The 16,484-nt window shown below is 37.6% G+C and overlaps 1 long non-coding RNA gene across 1 annotated transcript in view; it reads right to left on the bottom strand.

Annotated features, from left to right (window-relative positions):
- LOC140848164 (uncharacterized) overlaps positions 1-14,626 on the bottom strand; it is a 37,292-nt gene extending 22,666 nt beyond the window's left edge. Inside the window, exon 1 of the long non-coding RNA XR_012128717.1 lies at positions 14,506-14,626. This is a non-coding gene — a long non-coding RNA (uncharacterized lncRNA). The remainder of the gene's footprint in view (positions 1-14,505) is intronic.
- Positions 14,627-16,484: the final 1,858 nt, after the last annotated feature.

Genomic DNA, 16,484 nt, shown 5'->3' with positions numbered 1-16,484 from the left:
TTGTGGAAAACAGTATGGAGGTTCCTCAAAACACTAAAAATAGAAATATCATTTGACCCAGGAATTCCACTCCTAGGAATATACCCTAAGAATGCAGCAGCCCAGTTTGAAAAGGACATATGCACCCCTATGTTTATCACAGCACTATTTACAATAGCCAAGAAATGGAAGCAACCTAAGTGTCCATCAGTAGATGAATGGATAAAGAAGATGTGGTAAATATACACAATGGAATATTATTGAGCCATAAGAAGAAAGCAAATCCTACCATTTGCAACAACATGGATGGAGCTAGAGGGTATTATGCTCAGTGAAATAAGCCAGGCAGAAAAAGACAAGTATCAAATGATTTCACTTATCTGTGGAGTATAACAACAAAGCAAAAACTGAAGGAACATGGCAGCAGCAGACTCACAGAACCCAAGAATGGACTAACAGTTATGAAAGGGAAAGGGACTGGGGAGGACGGATGGGAATGGAAGGATAAGGGGGAAAATGGGGCATTACAATTAGCACACATAATGTAGGGGGTCAACATGGGAAAGGCAGTATATACAGAGAAGACAAGTAATGATTCTGTAGCATCTTACTACACTGATGGACAGTGACTGTAATGGGGTATGTGGGGGGTACTTGATAATGGGGAGAGACTAGTAACCATAATATTGTTCAAGTAATTGTACATTAATGATAACAAAATAAAAAATAATTTTAAAAAATGCAAATGAGGTATTCACCAAATTAGGACATATCTTTGCAGTAAAATATATTTCAAAATGTAAAATGTTCAAAATTAATTCACACCAATTTCAGTAAGAAATAATAAAAGAGTTTAAAAATTAAAAACTGAGATATTTAAAAAGTTGCAAATATGCAGAAATTGAATTATCCACATTGCATTCTAAATTACATGGATCTAACAAAATACAAGGGTGTTCAAATATTTCTCTGATTTTCATAATAAAGATATGGTGTATCAAAATATAACAAAGTGTTTAGAAGGAAATTTATACCTTTAAAAACTTATACTGGAAACGAGAGTTCAATATCAATGATTTAGATGATCACTTTAGGAAATTAAAAAAGAACAAATTATACATAAAGTAAATAGGTAAAAGGAAATAATAAAAATAGTGACAGAAATTGAAGAAATAGAAAACAAAAATAGCTAGGCTAGTCCAGAAATTAGGAGAGAACACACAAATTAGTAAGTGAGAATTAAAAGGGGCTACCACCACAGATACTAAAGACATTAAAGGACAATAAGGAAATATACTGAATAATTGTATGACAATAAATTCAGTAATTCAATGTCATGAATTAAATGGAAAAAAATGAAAGAAAAGCACAACTTACCAAAAGTGAACATGGAAATTGAAAATGTGAATAGTCCTACATATACTAAAGAAAATGAGTTGGAGGCAGAGCCAACATGGCGGCATGAGTAGGACAGTGGGAATCTCCTCCCAAAAACATATACATTTTTGAAAATACAACAAATACAACTAATCCTAAAAGAGAGACCAGAAGACACAGGACAACAGCCAGACTACATCCACACATGCGAGAGCCCAGTGCCTGGTGAAAGGGGTAAGATACAACCTCTGGCCTGGCGGGACCCGGGCACACCTGCCCCCAGCTCCTGGCGGGAGGGAGAGGGAGCCCAGGACTGCTAAACACCCAGAACCAGCCACCCGCACCAGAGCGCAGACACAGTGCATGCGTGGAGGGCTGGAAACTAGGGAAACAGGACAGCAAGACCTCAGAGCGGGTTCTGAAGCTGATGCCCCTGTGACAAAGAAAAGTGAGTGCTTTTTGAAAGTCTTAAAGGGACAGGGACATAACAGCTGGATGGAAACAACACAGGTCACAGCCCAGTGGCTGGAAATTACAGGGAAAACCGGGCTCACTAACCCCCAGGGCAACAGCTCTGACACCCCTAACAGAGGTAAACAGCCAAACAGCACCCCTGTCCATTACCCCTCCAGGCACTGCAAAAGCAGAGAAGCAGCCTAAGGCAGACCACACCCTAAGAAAAGGAGATTCCTCCATACCAGCTGGGCAAGACACAAAGACACAGTCTACACGCAATTGCCCAACACAAGACACTAGTGGTCATAGTTGTCCCAGTAAAGAAAGGCCAGTAGCAAGTGAAAAGTTTGGCTCTCCCAGCTGACAGTCAATCGCACCTGTCAACATGAAAAGGCAAAAAAAGAGATCCAGACAAGACTAACCCAGACAGCTTTGGCATCTGCTACATCTTCCCCTGAGAAGGAACCTGGGGAGATAGATTTAACCAGTCTTCCTGAAAAGAATTCAAAACAAAAGTCATAACCGTGCTGATGGACTTGCAGAGAAATATGCAAGAACTAAGGAAGGAGAATACAGAAATAAAACAAGCTCTGGAAGGACTTCAAAACAGAATGGACGAGATGCAAGAGACCATTAATGGACTAGCAAACAGAGAACAGGAACGCAGAGAAGCTGATGCAGAGAGAGATAAAAGGATCTCCAGGAATGAAAGAATTCTAAGAGCGCTGAGTGACCAATCGAAACAGAACAATATCTGCATTATAGGGGTACCAGAAGAAGAAGAGTGAGAAAAAGGGATAGAAAGTGTCTTTGAAGAAATAATTGCCAAAAACTTCCCCAAACTAGGGGAAGAAATGGCCTCTCAGACCACAGAGGTACACAGAACTCCCATGACAAGGGATACAAGGAGGGCAATACCAAGACACATAATCATTAAAATGGCAAAGATCAAAGACAAGGACAAAGTATTAAAGGCAGCCAGAGAGAAAAAAAGGTCACCTACAAAGGAAAACCCATCAGGCTATCATCAGACTTCTCAACAGAGACCCTACAGGCCAGAAGAGAATGGCATGATATACTTAATGCAATGAAACAGAAGGGCCTCGAACCAAGACTACTGTATCCAGCACGAATATCATTGAAATATGAAGGAGGGATTAAACAATTCCCAGACAAGCAAAAGCTGAGGGAATTTGCTTCCCACAAACCACCTCTACAGGGCATCCTACAGAGACTGCTCTAGGTGGGAGCACTCCTAAAAAGAGCACAGAACAAAACACCCAACATATGAAGAAGGAAGGAGGAGGAATAAGAAGGGAGAGAAATAAAGAATGATCAGACCGTGTTTATAATAGCTCAACAAGTGAGGTAAGTCAGACAGTAAGATAGTAAAGAAGATAACCCTGAACCTTTGGTAACCACAAACTTAACGCCTGCAACGGCAATAAGTACATACCTTTCAATAATCACCCTAAATGTAAATGGACTGAATGCACCAATCAAAAGACACAGAGTAATAGAATGGATAAAAAGCAAGATCCATCCATATGCTGCTTAAAAGAGACTCACCTCAAACCCAAAGACATGCACAGACTTAAAGTCAAGGGATGGAAAAAGATATTTCATGCAAACAACAGAGAGAAGAAAGCAGGTGTTGCAATTCTGGTATCAGACAAAACAGACTTCAAAATAAAGAAAGTAACAAAAGATAAAGAAGGACATTACATAATGATAAAGGGCTCGGTCCAACAAGAGGATATAACAATTATGAATATATATGCACCCAATACAGGAGCACCAACATATCTGAAACAAATACTAACAGAACTAAAGGAGGAAATAGAATGCAATGCATTCATTCTGGGAGACTTCAACACACCACTCACTCCAAAGGACAGATCCACCAGACAGAAAATAAGTAAGGACACAGAGGCACTGAACAACACACTAGAACAGATGGACCTAATAGACATCTACAGAACTCTACATCCAAAAGCAACAGGATACATATTCTTCTCAAGTGCACATGGAACATCCTCCAGAATAGACCACATACTACGCCACAAAAAGAGCCTCAGTAAATTCCAAAAGATTGAAATCCTACCGACCAACTTTTCAGACCACAAAGGCATAAAACTAGAAATAAACTGTACAAAGAAAGCAAAAAGGCTCACAAACACATGGAGGCAACACGCTCCTAAATAATCAATGGATCAATGACCAAATTAAAATGGAGATCCAGCAATATATGGAAACAAACAACAACAACACAAAGTCCCAACTACTGTGGAACAAAGCAAAAGCAGTCTTAAGAGGAAAGTATATAGCAATCCAGGCATATTTAAAAAAAGAACAACAATCCCAAATGAATGGTCTAATGTGACAATTATCGAAATTGGAAAAAGAAGAACAAATGAGGCCTAAGGTCAGCAGAAGGAGGGACATAATAAAGATCAGACAAGAAATAAATAAAATTGAGAAGAATAAAACAATAGCAAAAATCAATGAAACCAAGAGGTGGTTCTTCGAGAAAATAAACAAAATAGATAAGTCTCAGGCCAGCCTTATTAAGAGGAAAAGAGAGTCAACACAAATCAACAGTATCAGAAACGAGAAAGGAAAAATCACGATGGACCCCACAGAAATACAAAGAATTATTAGAGAGTACTATGAAAACCTATATGCTAACAAGATGGGAAACCTAGGAGAAATGGACAACTTCCTAGAAAAATACAAACTTCCAAGACTGACCCAGAAAGAAACAGAATATCTAAACAGACCAATTACCAGCAACAAAATTGAAGTGGTAATCAAAACACTACCAAAGAACAAAACCCCTGGCCAGATGGATTCACCTTGGAATTTTATGAGACATACAGGGAAGACATAATACCTATTCTCCTTAATGTTTTCCAAAAAATAGAAGAGGAGGGGATACTCCCAAACTCATTCTATGAAGCTAACATCACCCTAATACCAAAACTAGGCAAAGACCCCACCAAAAAAGAAAATTACAGACCAACATCCCTGATGAACGTAGATGCAAAAATACTCAAAAAAATATTAGCAAACCGAATTCAAAAATACATCAAAAGGATCATACACCATGACCAAGTGGGATTCATCCCAGGGATGCAAGGATGGTACAACATTCGAAAACCATCAACATCATCCACCACATCAACAAAAAGAAAGACAAAAACCACATGATCATCTCCATAGATGCTGAAAAAGCATTTGACAAAGTTCAACATCCATTCATGATAAAAACTCTCAGCAAAATGGGAATAGAGGGCAAGTACCTCAACATAATAAAGGCTATTTATGATAAATGCACAGCCAACATTATATTGAACAGCAAGAAACTGAAAGCTTTTCCTCTGAGATTGGGAACTAGACAGGGATGCCCACTCTCCCCACTGTTATTTAACATAGTACTGGAGGTCCTATACATGGCAATCAGACAAAGCAAAAAAATACAAGGAATCCAGATTGGTAAAGAAGAAGTTAAACTGTCACTATTTGCAGATGACATATTGTATATAAAAAACCCTAAAGACTCCACCCCAAAACTACTAGAACTGATATTAGAATATAGCAAAGTTGCAGGATACAAAATTAACACACAGAAATCTGTGCCTTTCCTATACACTAACAATGAACCAACAGAAAGAAAAATCAGGAAAACAACTCCATTCACAATTGCATCAAAAAATAAATAAAATACCTAGGAATAAACCTAACCAAAGAAGTGAAAGAATTATACTCTGAAAACTACAAGTCACTCTTAAGAGAAATTAAAGGGGACACTAACACAGGAAACTCATCCCATGCTCATGGCTAGGAAGAATTAATATTGTCAAAATGGCCATCCTGCCCAAAGCAATATACAGATTTGATGCAAATCCCTACAGCAACATTCTTCAATGAACTGGAACAAATAATTCAAAAATTCATATGGAAACACCAAAGATCCCAAATAGCCAAAGCAATCCTGAGAAAGAAGAATAAAGTAGGGGGGATCTCACTCCCCAACTTCAAGCTCTACTATAAAGCCATAGTAATCAAGACAATTTGGTTCTGGCACAAGAACAGAGCCACAGACCAGTGGAACAGACTACAGACTCCAGACATTAACCCAAACATATATGTTCAATTAATATTTGATAAAGGAGCCATGGACATACAATGGCAAAATGACAGTCTCTTCAACAGATGGTGCTGGCAAAACTGGACAGCTACATGTAGGAGAATGAAACTGGACCATTGTCTAAACCCATATTCAAAAGTTAATTCAAAATGGATTAAAGACCTGAATGTAAGTCATGAGACCATTAAACTTGTGGAAAAAGCATAGGCAAAAACCTCTTAGACATAAACATGAGTGACCTCTTCTTGAACATATCTCCCCAGGCAAGGAAAACAACAGCAAAAATGAACAAGTGGGACTATATTAAGCTGAAAAGCTTCTGTACAGCAAAAGACACCATCAATAGAATAAAAAGGAACCCTACAGTATGGGAGAATATATTTGTAAATGACAGATCCGATAAAGGTTTGATGTCCAAAATATATAAAGAGCTCACATGCCTCAACAAACAAAAATCAAATAATCCAATTAAAAATGGGCAGAGGAACTGAACAGACAGTTCTCCAAAAAAGAAATATAGATGGCCAACAGACACATGAAAAGGTGCTCCACATCACTAATTATCAGAGAAATGCAAGTTAAAACTGCAATGAGGTATCACCTCACACCAGTAAGTATGGCTGCCATCCAAAAGACAAACAACAACAAATGTTGCAAGGCTGTGGAGAAAGGGGAACCCTCCTGCACTGCTGGTGGGAATGTAAATTAGTTCAACCATCGTGGAAAGCAGTATGGAGGTTCATCAAAATGCTCAAAACAGACTTACCACTTTACCCAGGAGTTCCATTCCTAGGAATTTACCCTAAGAATGCAGCAATCAAGTTTGAGAAAGACAGGTGCACCCCTGTTTATCACAGGACTATTTACAATAGCCAAGAATTGGAAGCAACCTAAATGTCCATCGGTAGATGAATCGATAAAGAAGATGTGGTACATATACACAATGGAATACTAATCAGCCATAAGAAGAGGGCAAATCCTACCATTTGCAGCAACATGGATGGACCTGGAGGGTATTATGCTCAGTGAAATAAGCCAAGCGGAGAAAGAGAAATACCAAATGATTTCACTCATCTGTGGAGTATAAGAACAAAGAAAAAACTGAAAGAACAAAACAGCAGCAGAATCACAGAACCCAGGAATGGACTAACAGGTACCAAAGGGAAAGGGACTGGGGAGGATGGGTGGGTAGGGAGGGATAAGGGGAGGGGGGAGAAGAAGCGGGGTATTAAGATTTGCATGCATGGGTGTGTGGGAGAAAGGGGAGGGCTGTGTAAGACAGAGAAGACAAGTAGTGATTCTACAACATTTTGCTATGCTGATGGACAGTGACTGTAAAGGGGTTTATAGGGGAGACCTGGTGTAGGGGAGAGCCTAATGAACATAATATTCTTTATGTAAATGTAGATTAAAGATAACAAAAAAAAAGAAAAGAAAGCAAGAGAAGGTGGATTACTCCCTGATAGGATAAAACTAAGTGTAAATCAATGATTAATGCATGCTTGAAATATCCTTAATTTTGATCACTTAAAGGGTATCAGATGATCAGCTATGGATGTACACTTTTCTGATAATATTCCTTTCTCTACACAATGGTATAAAGGGCATATCAAAGTGTTGGCAAAGGGTCTGTTTGTGTTTATACAGTGGATCAAAGCCTAATTTGGCTACCCAGATAATGAACTAAGATCCGATATGAAGAAGAACTTCCAACATCAGCACTCTCTGGAAAAGACATACCAGAAGATGATCATCAAAAAACCTCAACAAAGATCCAGGCGATGCTGCAGTTGTAGCTGCATTCATCCCACCGGTTACTGGACTTGCCATTGGAATGAAGAAGGAGATATCTAAGCTGGCCTGTGCATACAGTAAAACAACAAGTTTGACTGGATCTATACAGTTGGAACTCAACCAAGAATTAGGAGAAGTGCAAGTTGTAGTGCTCCAAAGTCTTACAACTACAGACTATCTACTGTTAAAAGAACATATGGGATGTGAACAGTCCCCAGGAAAGGGTTGTTTTAATTTGTCTGATTTCTCTCAGACTGTTCAAGTTCAGTTGGACAGTATCCATCATATCATAGACAAATTTTCACAAATGCCTAGGGTGCCTAATTGGTTTTCTTGGCTTCACTGGAGATAGCTGATAATTATAGATCTGCTTTGGTTATGTAACTGTATTCCTATTATGTTAATGTGTGTGCATAATTTAATTAGGAGTTTAAAACCTATACTTGCTTAAGTTACTCTACAAGAAGATATGTCAAAGAAATAATCAATCTTCCATTGTTTTCTTCCATCTACTACCTCTATAGCTTTTCTTCTTCCTTCCTAATTACAACCCTTAAACAGAATTCGTGCCTCATATTGAATTCACCGAGTATCATAACTCCTCTAAGTGGTAAAGATACCTGAAGACAAATGCTGGGCATAGAAGCCACAGGGCATAAATATGCAAAGTAGAAAGCTAAGCTTTTCAAACAATATGGCTTCTCTCTCACTTACCAACTTTACATTTCCCTGTATGGCCCCGAAAGATGACTGGTTAGCCAGAGACGGGTAAGATTCCTCAAGGGAGGAACAACCTAAGACAGGCACAGTCGCAGGGGGGCCATCAGGTGAGAAATTGGGGGTCAACAGAGGTTAGGCTTAGAACCTCACACCCCCTGTTTTGAGAGAAATCTTCTGCATCTGTGCATGTATTATTGCCCTTGTCTAGCTTGGATTAACACATAATCTACAGGCACACACCTGATCATCTACATTTGCTCTCTTACAACACTAAACTATGTTTTCTACCTTTATCTTAAATCTACCTACCACCTCAGCATTTTATTAAAAATATAATAATAATAATAATAATAATAATAATAAAGGGAGAAATGTGGGATTCACATATAAATCAAGTATAAAAATCAAATGAATATTCATATTTGACCTGATTGTTTATAGTTCATAATGAGTGATCAAAACGAAAATTTTTGTGATGACTGCCCTTGTACTGTTCACCATGTAAGAATTTATTCACTATATAAGAATTTGTTCATCATGTAAGAACTTGTTCGTTATGCTTCAGCAGATTGGAGACTGAAGAGAATTAGGCTGGGGGTGGATTAATGATTGTGCATTGAGCATTGACTCCCCTATACAGAATTTTATTGTTGTTAACAACCATTTGATCAATAAATATGAGAGATGCCCTCTCAAAAAAAAATTAATAATAATAGAGAAATGTATCCACATATAAATCAAGTATAAAAATCAAACGAATATTCATATTTGAACTGATTGTTTATAGTTCATAATGCAGGAGCAAAACCGAAAGTTTCTGTGATGACTGCTCTTGTACTGTTCACCATGTAACTTATTCACTATGTATAGAATTTTTTCTCCATGTAAGAACTTGTTCATTATGCTTCAGAAGATTGGAGACTGATGAAAATTAGGCTTGGGGTGGATTAATGATTGTGCATTGAGCATTGACTCCCCTATACAGAATTTTATTGTTGTTAACAACCATTTGATCAATAAATCTGAGAGATGCCCTCTCAAAAAAAAAAAAAAAGAAAATGAATTTTTTTTATATAAAGCATTAACCCAGATGACTTCAATGACTAAATCTATCAAATATTTCAGGAAGAAAATATATCAATCTTACAGAAAATCCTTCGGAAAGCAGAAAAACACTCCCAAACTTATTTTCTGAGACCAGTATAAATTTGATGCCAAAAGATGGCAAAAATATAGTCATGAAAGAAAATAAGAAACCAAAATCCCTCATGAATATGGAAACAAAAATCTGGATTTAACTTGACTTATGAAAATAATGTGACATTTCAGAGCTCAAATATAGTATAATAAGTCCATTTCCACTTTACTGTTAAACATTTTGTTAGTGCCATTATAAGAAAGAATTATTTGTTGTGCATAATAAAATATTAACAAATAGAATTTAGCAATACATCAAAAATAATACATCAAGGCTTATTCCATGAATATAAGATTGGTGAATATTTGAGAATTAATATAATTTACCAAAATATGGAGAAAAAATGTCTTATAATCATTTTGATTTCAAATAAAGTACTTGACAAAATCCAACACCCACCTTTTGTTTAAAAACTAAAATAAACAGAAATCTAGGGATAGAAGGAAGCATCCATTACTGAGAAATGGCATCCATGAAAATCTATAGCTATCATCATACACAATTTTAATGTGAAATATTGAGCACTTTCTCCCTAAGATGGAAAACAAGGAATGTATGTTTTTTTATATTTCTTTTCATCATTTCTACACTACATCTAGCTAATACAAATGCAGTAAAAGAAGACATGATGATGACTGCAAATGAAGAACTTAAAGTTTCTATATATGCTGAGGACATACGTATTTATAAACAAAGTTCTAAGAAATCTACCAAAAAAGTACAAGAACTGTGTTAGGTTTCTAGGGCTTCCCCAACAATTTACACAGACTGACTAGCTCACACAGCAGAAATTTACTTTCTCACAGTTCTAGAGGCTGGAAGTTCAAGATCAAGATACCAGCAAGCTTGGTTTCCCATCAGGCCTTTCCCCTGGGTTTGTAGAAGGCCACCTTCTCACTATGACCTCACAGGGTCCTTTCTCTGTGTGTGTATCCCTGCAGCCTCTTTGTGTCTCCAAATTTTCTCTTCATATAAATCAAGTATAAAAATCAAACGAATATTCATATTTGAACTGACTGTTTATAGTTCATAATGCATGAGCAAAACCGAAAGTTTCTCTGATGACTGCCCTTGTACTGTTCACCATGTAACTTATTCACTATGTATAGAATTTTTTCTAAATGTAAGAACTTGATCGTTATGCAGATTGGATTAGGGCGTACTCTGAGTACCTCATTTTCACATAATCATCACTTTAAAGACCATATCTCCAAATACAGTCACATTCTGAGGTAACTGGTACAGGATTTCTATTGTACCTCAGGACTCAGGACTTGGAGCTGGATTTAACTTGACTTATGAAAGTAATGTGACAGTTTAGAGCTCAAATATAGTATAACAAATCCATTCCCACTTTACTGTTAAACATTTTGTTAGTGCCATTATAAGAAAGAATTATTCGTTGTGCATTTACTTTTATTTTCAAGGCTGATTTAGCACAGATTTCTTACTTTGGAAAAAAAAGTATAGGGAATATAATGGTAAAACAAAACATAATTATATTGCTGAGTACATGTGATGAACTGTTCCCTAAAAACCTTGCAATTTTAGAATTTTTTCTAAATTTTTCAAGATCAGAGATTAGTAATCTCTTAAGGAAAATCAATGATGCATATGAATGAATGAGCTTTTCCTACTAATCTATGAAGTTTTCATTTCCTACCAACCTATGAAATTTTCATTAGTCATAGCTTTAGTGAAAGAGATTTTACTCCTAGAAGAGCCACAATATCCCTTTTATAGATATTTCAAAAAACAATGAGTTATCAGATAATATTATTACCCTTAAATATATCATAATATCATTTGTATCTATCCAATAACTTAATAGTTGATTCATACATTCATTCAATAGGTGCTTATCTGGTGATTTCTAAGTGCCAATGTGTCTGGAACACAGCAGTGAACTAATCAGGCAAAGCCCAGCTCTCATACAGATAGTAGCTGGGTGAGGAGCAAAAAAAAGGAAATAGATTATGTGGAGAAAAATTAAGCATGCAAAAGGGATGTGAGTACCCAATGGAGAATGAAATTTATTGAAGAGGACAGGGAAAGGTTTAATGAAAAGTTAACCATTGAGCAAAATTCTAAGATGGGGAACATAAATATCTTATGTAGATGGTGAGGCAGTGATTTGCAGAAGAGGGATAAAAACAAAAACTAACAGCAACAAAGCTCCACATACCCTGAGGAAGGAGCATGGAGCATGACTGGAATACCTGGGAACAGCAAAGGATGGCTAGAGCCCACCATGAGAAGAGAGAAGTAGAGAATCTTACACAGCTAACACCAAGAGATCACACAGTGTAAGTTATTACAAGGATTCTGCATGTAATATGGTGATGGCAGCAGTTCGATTCCAAGACTTCTAGACATTTTTACACAAGCATAAATGTCCATATATGGTGTTTAAATTTGGTGGTTATAAAATATTAACTTGTGGTATTAAATTAGCAAATTATTCAATTGTGCTATATGTTTAGTTGCTGTAACTGAGGTCTAAACATGAGTGATTAAAGCAAGGTAAATGTTTTTCTCTTTCTTGCACAAAAGTCTAGGCACAAGCAAACTAGGGCATAGACAGTTCCATAGTTTTGTTAGGCAGGAAGGAACTCGGCTCAGCGTCGCAGGGAAGTCAGACATAGAGAGACAACAAACCAGTCAAGAAAGCAAAGTCAGTTTCACTGCACTCTGCAGAGAGTAACAGTGCGGGCCTGCCTAAGGTGAGAAAGGTCTAGCTGCTCATTTTGAGGCTTCTTTTATGTGGTTTTGACAGGGCAGGGAGGTCCCTGAGTGACAGCTGTCAGCTCTGTAGGCTTGTTCTGAATGGTGAAATGGGGACAGGGGCTGTGTTGTGCCTGTGCTTCCAATGTTTCTTATCTGGGGGACCCTGGACATTTCCTGAGTCACTCTTGGACCCTGTGGCTTCATCTGATTAATTCTCTGAGTCACTTCTGGCTCTCTGGCTCTATCTGATCAACTCCCTGAGTCATTTTTGGGGGGCCCTCTCTCCTTTTCATCCCACTCATTTCTTTCTTTCTGTCTAACAGTATCAGCGGCCCAAGTTCCTATTAATTTCTCTATCTTTAGGATTTTCCCACTCTGGTGAGTGGGAAAGAGAAAAGGGAAATGCAATATTATACCTTTCCTGTGAGGTAGTGGCCAGTTAGGTATATACATCATTTCTTCCCCGAACCCCACTGGAGATTGTTTAGTCACAGAGCTGCCTACAACTGAAAGGGAGGCTGGGACAGGCAGGCTTTATTCTGGGGGGCCACGTGCCAAATTAAAATTAGGGGTTCTAGTATTAGGTAAGAAGACAATGATGGACTTTAGAGAACAATTAGTTGTCTCTGATTTAAGCAGATTTAAATAACAATCTAATTTTAAAATACATTAAACATCCTTTAAAAATGTGATTATAAAGGAGTACCTGAAAAAGACCAAAGATTGTTAGTTCTATTTCAAATCTACCAAAAATTATCTTGCCACCTTGAATCAAACATGGACCTTCTCTTTTATTCAGTATTTCATCTGTAGTATTGGATTGGAAATACTCTGCTACACTTAAACAAAAGATTCTCCCCCAAACTTTAGAAAAGTCTCTTTTATTGAAAGCACTGTAATTCTACACTGAGACTTGTACAATGATAATAAAAATTCAAGAGAAGAAATATCTGGCCTCCTGGCCAAGACACACCAGATGTGTCTCTTAAAAGCCAGTACAATGTGTCTTTATTCTTGAAAACATTTCAGAAATCCAGAAGTCAAGGTGAAAATAATTCTACTTCTGTCCATATAAGACTCCATGATTAGTCTCCCTGGAAGGACACAATGGCCATGCAGAATGCCCCACGGGGTCATCCCTGAGGTCACAGCTGATGCACAAGCCAGACAACCTTCCAGCATTAGAGATAAGATGTGAGCAATCTGTCTTTGTAGGCCAATAATCCATTGCCTCTATTCATTCAAGAAAAGCCATGGGTTGTAAATAAGCCAGAAAATGCTAAGAAGTGCCTTATTTGGGATTGTAAATCACACTAGACGCTAAGATTATCTGTCGTGTATTGGGTCTTTCCAGAGATTTTGTTTTCTTCGTCGAACACATGTCCTCCTAGCCCATGTGTACGTAGTATCTTGCTACCAGCTTTCCAAAGCTAAGGAAACATTCATTCAAGGGCCAAGGCCAGTGTTGCCAAAAGTCATGTCAGGCCGTTTGCTCCTCCTTCCATGAGTGCGCTCGTGTCCTCTGGAAACAGGGAGTGGGAGTTGTTAGTGTTCATGTTGTGGCCAGAGTCAAAGTTCCCAGGAGAGTCAGTTGTCTGGGAAAACAGTGTCCAGACATAACACAGAAAAGAAATGTTCAAGTATTAACTGATGTTGTGATCTAACACGTATTTACTATAAAAATCTTTTATAAAAGGAACCTCAAAAAAACAAACAGAAAAATAAAAATATACAGAAACATCTCTTCTTTTGGGTACTAATGACTGTGATCTATCTGAAACAATTGTAGTGATTTGATGTTACACTTTTTGATTTTACAAACTTTCATTTTAACCTGTTGGATGAGAAACATGATCAAAATAAGTGATTAAAATGCATATTACTTTACAGAATTCAAATGTTCTGTAAGAATAAGGGATGTCACTTTAATGTGTTAATTCGATGGTCTGTTTAAAAGGCAAAAAATAGTTATGATGACAGAGCACAAATGGATAACTATTCATACCTGTAATACTAACAACAACCCCCACAATAAATCTGATAGAGCAGGTTTCTGTGGATATGTTTAATAATTGAGGTGCTGTATATACAAAGTTCAACTTACCCATCCTGGTCTACTTCACACCATAGGGAGTGAGACACTGGGATAAAAATTCTGATGCTTTCACTCAGTCACTCAGTCAGCCTTTTTTTTTTTCTTCTCCAAGTCAGGCCATTTGTGACTATGACCTGAAAAAAAGACAAAATGTCAGAGCATAGGAAAACCTTTCAGGGTCTAAAATAATTTGTCCTTTCTATGGTGGCCTTTGTTACGGCACTTACGCAAAGTGGGAAATAGTTGCCATTCCTTAAAAAAGAAATCTTCAGAAACTACTTTTGGCATCCAAACTATAAAACAGTTGTATGAAGTGAAAAGATCACTTACTTTAGAGTAATAAAACCAGAATTTGAATCATAATTCTATCACCCTCTCACATTTGGTGGGAGGACTCAATGATTCATAGAATATGTAAATTTCATATCTTTCATAGATATATATAAATTAACTGTGATTCTGTAGGCAATAAATATTAATTTATCTCCCAACTTAAAATGCAGTTTCATACACTCTGTCGAACCTCGTTCAGAGTGTGGACTCTGGCGCCAGGATGCTTGGGTTTGGATCCTGCCTCTTCTGACTTTGTGCAACACTTTACTCTTCCATAAAATTGGGGAAATAGCGCAAGTTAGTTAGTAGTTTAAAACCTATACATGCTTAAGGTACTCTACAAGAAGATATGTCAAAGAAATAATCAATCCTCCCATGTTTCCTTCATATGCTACCTCTATAGCTTTTCTTCTTCCTTCCTAATTACAACCCTTAAATAGAATTCGTGCCTCATATCGAATTTACCGAGCATCATAATTCCTCCAGGTGGTAAAGATACCTCGAGACAAGTGCTGGGCATAGAAGCCACAGGGCATAAATATGCAAAGAAGTAAAAAGCTAACCTTTTCAAACAATATGGCTTCTCTCTCACTTACCAACTTTACATTTCCCTGTATGGCCCCAGAAGATGACTGGTTAGCCAGAGACGGGTAAGATTCCTCAAGGGAGGAACAACCTAAGACAGGCACAGTCGCAGGGCGGCCATCAGGTGAGAAATTGGGGATCAACAGAGGTGAGGCTTAGAACCTCACCCCCGCTGTTTTGAGAGAAATCTTCTGCATCTGTGGATGTTTTAATGCCCTTGTCTAGCTTGGATTAACACATAGTCTACAGGCACACACCTGATCATCTACAACTGCTCTCTTACAACACTAAACTATGTTTTCTACCTTTATCTTGCATCTACCTACCACTTCAGCATTTTATTAAAAATAAAAATAATACTAATAGTAAAGGGAGAAATGTGGGATCCACATATAAATCAAGTATAAAAATCAAACAAATATTCATATTTGACCTGATTGTTCATAATTCATAATGCGTGATCAAAACTGAAAGTTTCTATGATGAATGACCTTGTAGTGTTCAACATGTAAGAACTTATTCACTATGCAAGAATTTGTTCACCATGTAAGAACTTGTTCGTTATGCTTCAGAAGATTGGAGACTGATGAGAATTAGGCTTGAGATGGATTAATGATTGTGCATTGAGCATTGACCCCCCTATACAGAATTTTATTGTTGTTAACAACCATTTGATCAATAAATATGAGAGATGCCCTCTCAAAAAAAAATTGGGGAAATAATAATATATACTGCATAAGGTTGTTATGAGGGTAAACCAAAATTATTTATTTGTATTGACAAGAAAGAGCCTGAGAGATGAACGAAAGGCAGCCAGGAAGTTGCATGGAGGACCAGCTCTTCAGAGCAAAGGGGCTGGTGTCTTCAGTCCACACAATTAGTCACCAAGGAAAGATGAGGCTCCAGGCAAGTCACAGACCAACTAATGCAGGGAGAGCTCAGCCCCAGAGAAAAAGAGCTTGAGAATGACACCACTGGTAAGGGTCATCCAGAGACGAGGCAGTATCTCTCACCAACCACCAATACCTGAGGGAGCTTACTTAGGTCTGCATGCCCCAGCAGTGAGAACC

This window comes from Manis javanica, chromosome 3 (genome assembly GCF_040802235.1).
Source record: "Manis javanica isolate MJ-LG chromosome 3, MJ_LKY, whole genome shotgun sequence".
Classification (NCBI taxonomy): domain Eukaryota; kingdom Metazoa; phylum Chordata; class Mammalia; order Pholidota; family Manidae; genus Manis; species Manis javanica.
Note: the sequence above shows the minus strand (reverse complement) of the source record. Positions and strands in the feature narration are given on the sequence as shown.